This window comes from Silene latifolia, chromosome 5, assembly GCF_048544455.1.
Source record: "Silene latifolia isolate original U9 population chromosome 5, ASM4854445v1, whole genome shotgun sequence".
NCBI lineage: Eukaryota > Viridiplantae > Streptophyta > Magnoliopsida > Caryophyllales > Caryophyllaceae > Silene > Silene latifolia.
In genome coordinates, this window is record NC_133530.1 from 26,889,316 (window position 1) to 26,899,724 (window position 10,409).

Sequence of the window (10,409 nt, forward strand, 5' to 3'; positions counted from 1 at the left end):
GAATTTGGATCATGGACACATTTATTCGAAATTTGGGTTGAACTCAACAAAAGTATTCTCGACCATACATAGGATGTGTTTTGGGCTAAAGATAAATATTAATGTAATTTTATCGACCAAGAGTTCTAAAAGTATAATCGATTAAAGAGTTAATCCACCGAGTTATATTGATGAGGGTTGTATCGCCAAAGCGTGCCCAAGTTAATATGAATTTGGATCTTGGAATCATTTATCATAGTTGGGTAGAGGTCACTATGTAAATGTTCTACTTGTTAAATTATTTACAAGTATTATTATAACGATAAATGTTTTGTTTTTCATTATTCCGTTAATCATATTGTTCTAATTCTTTACCTCAAATTATATATGATATCATTTCGATTTTAGTTCAAATCTCCATTAAAACAACGTAACTAAAGACAAATTTGAATTTTCTTCTAAAAACCTCGTATTATCCATTGCAAGGATCTCTTGTGAAGAGTATAGATAAAAGTTATTCGTGATCAAAAGGGTTTTTGATTTTTGACTAACATATCTACTTACAATGAATTGTTTCTCATGTGCTTAATTGAGTTAAGTACATTGAAACGTTAAATCATTTTGGTGACTAGATTTGTTAGAAATCGTAATTGACCAAAATACCGCAACCACTTCAATGAAAGTTTTAAGACTAAACAAACGAATGAAGAGTAGTCTTCATGAATTTCAATTTTGCTTCTCTTAGCAAAGACTCATTGAAATGAGTGGGAGCATTCTTTTAAACCGTTAAGAAAAGGATGAGGTTTAAAGAAGTAAAATTAGAATGGAATTGATACAAGGTAATGGTAAAAGTAAAGTTATTGAGAATAACGATACTAAACCTATCAATCCCGACCGATAAAGTTTCCATTGTCTTAATTGTTGGACGCTAGAAAGGAAACTACCCCAAATTTTGAAGAATCAGCAAGTTAGTTGTGGGACATCTAATGGGACCCTCTTCTTTAAATGTTTATTTGATCGACATAAATTTTGCTAGTACTACTTCGTCAATATTAGAAACACGTGGTGGTTTTCATCATTGTATTCGATACATAGGATGATTAGAATATGACGACTACCAACAATGATGTCGAGAGATAGAGTCATTGTGTACTCAATCTAGTTTTGGATTTATATTTATACCTTAATTATGATTATTAAGTGAATAAACTCTAAATAAGAATATAATTTTGTTAAGATACAAAAGAGGTTTCACTTTTGTGACCCTATACACCATGATTTGATGTATGGCTAGCCCATTATCAAAGGTGATTATATTCTAAACCAAAATAGGATGATATATCATGTAGATGATGCAAGACTCAAATTGGTAACCCAAGATTAAACCTTAAATTCTGGAATGATGAACGCAAAGAGTTATCGAGTACTCTTGGAACTATAAGATTGTTAATCTTATGGTATATGCGTATCTTGTATTCAAAGCAAGATGTCTCGTGCTTTTTGGTTGAAAAGGAGATCGAGGTTGTAAATCATTGATCCAGAATAGGTTGATCATTTTCTTTTACCAACGATTTAAGTTGACATTAATGTGTTCACTTAATAAGATACATAGAGAAATCTTTTAAGAAGTTCAAAGAGTTCCAGGAATCACGATTTAATCGTGATTATCAAAGTGAAGACTTTGATATAAGCCAAAGGAAATGTGATATAGTATCACAAGTTAATCTCTCTTTGCATGCATTATGGGATAATGTGTGGTTGGATAAAGAAATCAAACCCTATTCGATATGGTTTGGACTTCAATCAAGTTACTTTGAATTACTTGATCCTTTTGGGGATTTTATCATTTGTCTAAATTATTTTTCCACTAAATCTAAAACGATTCATATGAGATATGAAAAAGTAGGGTACCATGCTTGTAAGTTTTCACAAGAAACAAATGCTCATTTTTCCTTTCAATAATCACGAGTACAACAAGTTTGTGGCTCGTGAAGCTGTCTTTCTAGAATACAAGTTTATTTCTAGAAGACAGAGTGGGAGAAAATATTCAAGAGCCACAAAAGAATTGTGTCAAAAATTGTATGTCGCAAGAAACTGTATGTAACAACCCGGATTATAAAACAAAAGGAAAAACTTATATAAAGTAAATATCAGAGTACGATACTGATAAAAGGGTCAAGGTGGCTGATATATGATTTATTTACACCTTATTTCCCTCTTTCTTTTATGCATTCCGACTCATATCGAGTCGATTTCGTGTGCCCTTCCTTGCATTTTGTGTCCAATCCCCGTACTTGCTATTTTGTGTATCCTTTTGCAGGAACCAAGTCGAGTATAGAGGAATTGGGGCAAGAAAGGCATTCCAATGCCTTTACATGAAGAAGAGGTGAAAAATGGTGAATGTTGTGTTCTGTGGCGGCAGCCGTGAATGGTCAAGCCACCACCTGAGAACACGTCCCCTGACCTTGGCAAAGAAGAAGAAGGAAGGAATGACTGAAGGTTGTGTTCACGGCAGAGGCGGCACGGTCCACCGGTAGAACACAACAGGAAGAATGGAATTGAAGTTAAAGAGCAAAAAGAAGTTTGACCTCGCTACCGGTAGGAGCACCGGCAGCCGGTCCACCGGTAGGACGCAACTTTACAAAGATTTGAAGACTCTGAGGGTAGTGTTATGCCGGCAGCCGGTCCACCGGCAGAACACACTTGCCAGCTATAATATCAAGTTGAAGTCATTTTTGGCCGTCCTGCCGGTAGGAGTCTTTGAAATGGTCCACCGCATAACGCAAAGACAGTGACAATTGGGCTTTTCTCTTCTTTTCTTCTTAATCTTAAGCAAGCCTATAAATACCCCCTCCTTAAACCCTTTGTACACACAACCCTAGATCTGAGAATTTACCATAAATATTTGTAATCTTTCCTTAATTAAGCTTTAATCTTTCCTTAATAATTAGTAATTACTTAGTGAAATTAGTTAGTATTAGTAAGAATCAATTGTTTACACTTGGTTTTTGAAGATTGTATTGGGGGATTTTGAAGGTTTACCTTCTTATTATTCAATCAAGCAATCACCTTTACTTGTGTTGGTATATCTCCTCTCTTATTTACTTGTTAATCATTTGTTTACATTTTGTTTTTGTCTCTTATAATTGCTACAATCATCTCCATGTTTTCCCTTTGTGTTGTTTGTTTTTCTCCTCTTATTAGCATGATTAATTCCAACATGAGTGAGTAGTTACCCTTCTAGGGTTTAGGGAGAGCCTAAATAGGATTAGTGGGTATGATTAGTTGATAAGTTTTGAACCTTTGGTGTAGGAATTTGTCTTTCTTAGCATTGCATACAAGGTGTTTGACAAATTGTATGAGTGAAAGCTTGTGTCTTTTTGTCTTAATAGCTTAATTCTTCCTTTGAATGAAAATTTGTGGGTAGTCTTGTTGCATGTTTTGAATTAGTTGTTGCTCAACGAAAGTTGGTAACCGCCTCTAGGACGAACCCTCACCATAGATTGTTTTATCGACTCGTCGCCCTTAATTCATTTAGGTGACCCCGAAGACCCTAGTCTCTTAATCAATCGTATTCATCTCCATTCAATCGTTTATTTAGTTGCTCTATTAGTTAAAATCGAAACCCTTTCCTTCATTGTTGACTAGACTTGACTCTTAGTTGGACTTAGTAGAAACCCCCGTGGTCTTCGTGTTCGACCCCGACTAAATACTACATTTAATTGGGTTTTTATAAATTGTTTTGATAGAGGGAATATACGACAAATCCTTACTTATCAAATGGCGCCGTTGTCGGGGATGGCGTTAGGTTATTCTTAGTTTTTGCTTAGAGTCTTTGCTTTAGTCTTATCTCAATTGTTAGTTTGTTTTAGTAGTTGTGTGTTCTTTGTAGAGTGTGTGATTTCTTGCCTTCCCCTAGTGTGTAAAAACACTAGGAGACTAACGATTTGTCAAGTGCATTCCTAGAAGGAACCACCAAGCTCTTCTCTTCAACTCCGACCCCGAAAGGCTTTTTAGAACCTTGAGGACAAGGACCCTTGAGAGAGTTAGGAATAGTTCCCCTCAAGCAAACTTGGACCCACCAAATTCACACATCCCACAAAATATTGATACCACAACCACACTTCAACCAAACCTCACAATTGAGACTCTACTAGAAAACCCATTTCATAACTTCCCTAATTATAATAGCCCACCTCAAACACCACCACATCAAATACCAAATCCACCACCACAAATGGCTCTTAGAGATCATAACCGGCCTAACCATAATGATTCATGTAACCCTATCAATTTTGGCACCTTGGCCCCAAACAACTTTGAAATGCATCCCGCCCAAGTCGGGTTAATTGAGAAAGACTTGTTCGGGGGGCATATTGAAGAGGATGCCCATGCTCATCTCCGGAAGTTTAAGAGGAAAGTTTCAATGATGAAGAAGAATGGGGTGTCCGAAGACACCTTGAGAATGATGTTGTTTCCGTTTTCATTGACGGGCAAAGCGGACCAATGGTTGAACATTCACCCACCGGATACTTTCACTACTTGGGATGCTTTGGCTAAAGCATTCATGGCCAAGTATTACCCTTCCTCCAAGACCGCGATGCTCCGTAATGAGATTCATACGTTTCAATAAGAGGATGGGGAGTCTTTGGGTGAAGCTTGGGACCGTTATCAAGACTTGATAGCGAGTTGCCCCCACCATGGAATACCGGAATGGTACATCACTCAAACATTCTTCCAAACTTTGCTACCAAGGACTAAGGAGATGGTAAATGCCTCCGCGGGGGAAGGATTTGATCACTTGAGTGATGAAGAGGGCACGACATTGATCAAGAAAATGGTAGATTCGGAGGCAAACTATGGTTTTAGAGGAAACATGCTAAGAAGGAATGGGAAGTTTCCTAAGGAAAACGCCTCCAACTCCGAGACAAATGCCAAGCTCGACTTACTCACAAAACAATTTGAGAAGTTTTCAAGAAATCAAGTGAACCAAGCCGCAACCTCATATGGGGCACCCACGGAAGAAGTGGCTCAAGTCGCAAGTTGTGAACTTTGTGGAGGAAGTGGTCACACTTATGACTTGTGTGACAACAATTACAATGGGGTCTATGAAGAGAATGTTCAAGAGGTTAACGCTTTTCAAGCCTTTAACAACAATTCAAGACCTACAAGACCACCTTACAACAACCCAAACGTCTACAATCCAAATACCAATTTCTACCACCCCGGGTTGAGGAACCACCCCAACTTTAGTTACAAAATCACCAATGTTCAAAACCCACAACACCTTCAACCACAAGCCCCAACCAACCCACCCGGTTTTGCTCAACAAAGGGGAATATTCCCCAACCCAAGACCTAATCCCGGGAATCAAAACCAATGGCAAAACAACAATCAAAACCAAAACTATGGGAACCAAGGACAAGGATACCAAGATTTTGGTGGAAATCAAGGCAACCAAGGGTTTTACCAAGGGAATCAAGTGAATCAAGCAAACCAAGGATTTGGGCAAGAGTATGTTCAAGGGTTTTAAGAACAAGGTCAAGGATCAAACTTCAACAACAATGGTCCTAGTGCTAACTTCCAAGGGGGGCAAAACAACAACCAAGGTCCCAATGCTCGGTATGACTATGGGTTCCCTTTACCCATAGCCAACCAACCTTATCAAGAACCCCAAGGTAAGCTCTCTCAAGTTGAGCTTTTGAAGATGATAAAGAACATGCAACTTCAACATAGCCAAGAGATAGCTAATTTTGCTAAAGCTACTCAACAAGAACAAGCAAACTTGAGGGCTACCTTTCTTAAGGACATGAGGGAAATGGAATCTAGGATGGCTTCTCATGCTATGGCTAACCCTCAACGGCCGCCCGGTGGTTTGTTGGCTCAAGGACAAAGCTCCAAGGATGCCTCAAATAGCCATCATGCTCATGCGGTAGTGCTAAGGAGTGGTGTAGAGCTTGAGGACCCCTACAAGGACCTTGTGGTAGAAATGGATGAAGATCCCATGAGGGATGAGTTGGAAGTAAATGATGAAGAGGAAAGCTCACCCGTTGAACAATTGGGTAAAGCTAGAGAAGACAAGAAAGGGAAGAAGGCTTGTGAAGATGTGTCTAGAACGGTAATTCAAGAGGACAAGGATGTTGATGGGTATGTTGAAGACCTCCCTTATGAGGAGGAAGCTATTGAAGAAGTACCTTTGCAACAATCTAAAAAGGTAACAAGGAATTCGACTCCTCCAAAGGTATCTTCAAATTCCCAACTTGTTCCTAAAATTCCTTACCCTTCAAGAGCCATAAAGAGTAGGGAAGACCTTAAGTATGCCAAGTTTTGTGACATGCTTGAGAAACTTGAGGTTACCCTACCCTTTACGGAGGTGATAATGAACATGCCAACCTACTCAAATTTTTTAAAAGATATTTTGACAAAGAAAAGAGTCTTGGGTAGCCAATAAATAGTGGCTATGGAAGAGGCATGTAGTGCTCATATCCTTAATAAAATGCCCACTAAGCTTGGTGACCCGGGGAGCTTTTCAATCCCATGTGTAGTAGGTGGTGTGCCCATATCTAGAGCTCTTTGTGATTTGGGAGCAAGTGTAAGTGTTATTCCTTTGAAGGTTGCCAAGAAAATCGGAATTCAAAACCTTGCTCCCACTTCAATGACTCTCCAATTGGCGGATAGGTCCGTCAAACACCCTATGGGGGTGCTTGAGGACGTACCCGTCAAGGTTGGAAAGCTTTTAATCCCCGCCGATTTTGTTGTCCTTGATATTCCGGAGGATAGCCACACTCCCATCATCCTTGGTAGGCCATTCTTGGCTACCGGAGGAGTTCTCATTGATGTGAAAAATGGGCGGCTAACCTTCCAAATCGAGGGCAACAATGTCGAATTTAACCTACCTAATTTGATGAAAGGACCAAAGATGGAAATGTTGAGCACTATTGAGTTGGTAGATGAGGTGGTACATGAAGTAGCCCGTGAAGAAGCGGAGATGGAAGAGGTTTTTCAAATCTCTTTGCATGATGAGGCAATGAAGGAGGACCATGAAGTTGATGAGAAACTATTGAAGAAAGTGGAGGGCTTTCTCCCTCCAAAGGTACAACTCAAACCCTTGCCTCCCTCACTCAAGTATGCTTTCCTTGATGAGGGAGAGGCCTACCCGGTGATCGTTAATGCTAACCTAAGTGAGTCCCAAGAAAAGAAGCTTTTGGAAATCTTGAAAACTCATAGAGGGGCACTTGGGTATAGCATTGATGACATCAAGGGCTTAAGTCCGAGTTTGTGCATGCATAGAATAGTTTTGGAAGAGGGGAGTCAACCCAAGGTTGACGGTCTTAGGCGGATTAACCCAAAGATGGCCGAGGTGGTGAAAAATGAAGTGTTGAAACTTCTAGAGGCCGGTATTATATACCAAATTACCGATAGCAAATGGGTTAGTCCGGTCCACGTGGTACCGAAGAAAGGGGGGATACAAATGGTTGAACAAGAGGATGGCACCACCATACCTACTAGACCCGTGACCGGGTGGCACATGTGTATTGACTACCGCAAGCTCAATGCCGCCACCCTAAAAGACCACTTCCCAATTCCCTTCATTGACCAAATGCTAGAAAGGCTCGCGGGCCATGCATACTATTGCTTCTTAGACGGTTATTCCGGGTTTTTCCAAATTCCCATCCACCCGGATGACCAAGAGAAGACGACCTTCACTTGTCCAATAGGGGTCTATGCCTACCGTAGGATGCCATTCGGGCTTTGTAATGCGCCCGGCACCTTTCAAAGGTGCATGATGGCAATATTTTCTGATTTCCTTGAAAAAAGCATGGAAGTCTTCATGGACGACTTTAGTATCCATGGAGACTCGTTTGAACTTGGTCTTGAGAACTTGTCTAGTGTGTTGAAATGGTGTGAGGAGCATAACCTCGTCCTTAATTGGGAAAAGTGTCATTTCATGGTGGAGGAAGGGGTTGTCCTCGGTCACATCGTTTCAAGTAGGGGTATTGAGGTCGATGGGGCCAAAGTTGCGGTCATAGAGAACTTGTCACCCCCTTCCAATGTTAAGGGAGTGAGAAGTTTTCTAGGCCATGCCGGGTTTTATCGGCATTTTATCAAGGATTTTTCAAAAATAGCAAAGCCCTTAACCTCATTACTCCTTAAGGATTCCCCCTTTGTGTTTGATGATGCTTGTCTTGAAGCTTTTAATAGGTTGAAGAGAGCATTGGTCACGACACCGATAATCCGGTCTCCGGATTGGAACCTTCCTTTTGAGATAATGTGTGATGCTTCGGACTTCGCGGTTGGTGCGGTACTTGGGCAAGTTGTGGATAAGAAGCATCATGTGATATATTACACAAGCAAGACTCTTGACCAAACACAATGTGGATATGCTACAACCGAAAAGGAAATGTTGGCAATTGTTCATGCCGTGGAGAAATTCCGACAATACCTTGTTGGGTCTAAGGTGGTGGTTTACTCCGATCACACCGCCTTGAGACAATTGATGGTGAAGAAAGATGCAAAGCCCCGACTCTTGAGATGGGTCCTACTTCTCCAAGAGTTTGATTTAGAGATTAAGGATAAGGCCGGGTCGGAAAATGTTGTAGCCGACCACCTATCAAGATTGACCGTTGAAGATCATGGGATACAAGACAAGAGTGGACCCATTAATGAGTGGTTACGGGATGATGGACTCATGGAAGTTACCGTCAAAACCCCTTGGTTTGCGGATCTTGCAAACTACATTGTAAGTGGTTTCTTGCCGGATGAAATGGAACAAAGAGAAAGGCGGAAGTTGAGAAATGATGCTAGGAGATACTTTTGGAATGACCCACATTTGTTCCGCAAGTGTGGGGATGGAATGTTCCGGAGATGTGTTTCAAAAGAGGAGGGCTTGGAGATTGTCGACCGGGTTCACAATTCCGCCTATGGGGGACACTTGGCCACCTCTAGAACAATTGCCAAGATCCTCCAAGGTGGATTCTATTGGCCCTCCATGTTTAAAGACATCCACTACTTTGTTAAATCTTGTGATGCTTGCCAAAGGGTTGGGAACATTGGAAAGAGGAGTGAAATGCCCTTGACTAATATATTGGAAATTGAGCTTTTTGATTATTGGGGCATAGACTTCATGGGACCCTTTCCAAACTCTTGTGGAAACGAATACATCTTGGTCGCGGTGGACTACGTGTCCAAATGGATTGAAGCGGTAACCGCCCCCACCAATGATAGCAAGGTAGTGATGAAGCTTTTCAAAGGCACGATTTTCCCAAGGTTCGGAACACCAAGAGTAGTCATAAGTGATGGCGGATCTCATTTTCGCAAGAGTACTTTCAAAGCTCTACTTGAGTCACATGGAGTGCGGCATAAAACCGCCCTTGCCTACCACCCTCAAACTAGTGGGCAAGTGGAGGTTTCTAACCGCCAAATTAAAGCCATTTTGGAGAAAGTCACAAACAAGAGCTGGAAGGATTGGTCACAAAAGCTCCCGGATGTCTTATGGGCATTGAGAACTGCCTACAAGACACCCCTTGGCACCACCCCCTATAAGCTTGTGTACGGGAAAGCTTGTCATTTGCCGGTTGAGCTTGAACACAAAGCTTGGTGTTTTCTTAAAGAGATGAATTTTGACTTTGATGCCGCCGGTGAAGTGCGCTTTCTCCAAATGAATGAGCTTGAGGAATTGAGATTGGAGGCTTATGAGAGCTCCAAAATTTACAAGGACCAAACGAAGAAATGGCATGATGGGAAAATCATGAAGAAAGAGATAAGTGTTGGGGACCTTGTTCTCCTTTTTAACTCCAAGATCAAGGTGTTTCCGGGCAAGCTCAAATCAAGATGGTCGGGACCCTTTAAAGTGATGAAAATATTTCCTTATGGTTCTTTCGAGCTTTGGAGTGAAGAAGGAGGAACTTTTAGGGTCAATGGTCAAAGAATCAAGCGCTACTATGACGGAGATAACAAAGGTCCGATTGAAGTGCTCTATCTCGGGGAGCCCCTCCCCGAGGAGAGGGCAAATTGAAAGTCTTGAAAGTGATTTGGTTTGGTGGAGTTCCTCAAGAACCACCATTTGTATATAGCATGCATATTAGGTAGATAATGAGAGATTTGGAACCATACTTTGTCAAACTTTGGATTGGTGACGGAGGTCACATTTGAAGAAAACAAGAATTATTTTCGTTGACCCGAAATCCCGACATGATGTGTCGGTGTAACGCCCCGTAAATTTCGGACCGTTAATATGTTTCGAAAATAATTAATTAATCAAGTAAAATTTGACAATAATGTATTTAAAGTAAAAATAATTCAAAGAAATATAATTTTATTATATTTTGAAGAAAAGTATTTATTTTGATAGTTTTGAAATGTTTAAAAATAGTTTAAACCGTGTAAAATCTTTTATTTCGAAATAAGGGCGTATCGAGGGGAAAATGACA

General features: G+C 40.6%; 1 non-coding gene across 1 annotated transcript; it reads right to left on the reverse strand.

Annotated features, from left to right (window-relative positions):
• Window positions 1-4,579: 4,579 nt before the first annotated feature.
• LOC141658218 (small nucleolar RNA R71) lies at window positions 4,580-4,686 on the reverse strand. The gene has a single exon (XR_012549116.1). It is a non-coding gene; the product is annotated as a small nucleolar RNA R71 (small nucleolar RNA).
• Between the last annotated feature and the right edge of the window lie 5,723 nt (window positions 4,687-10,409).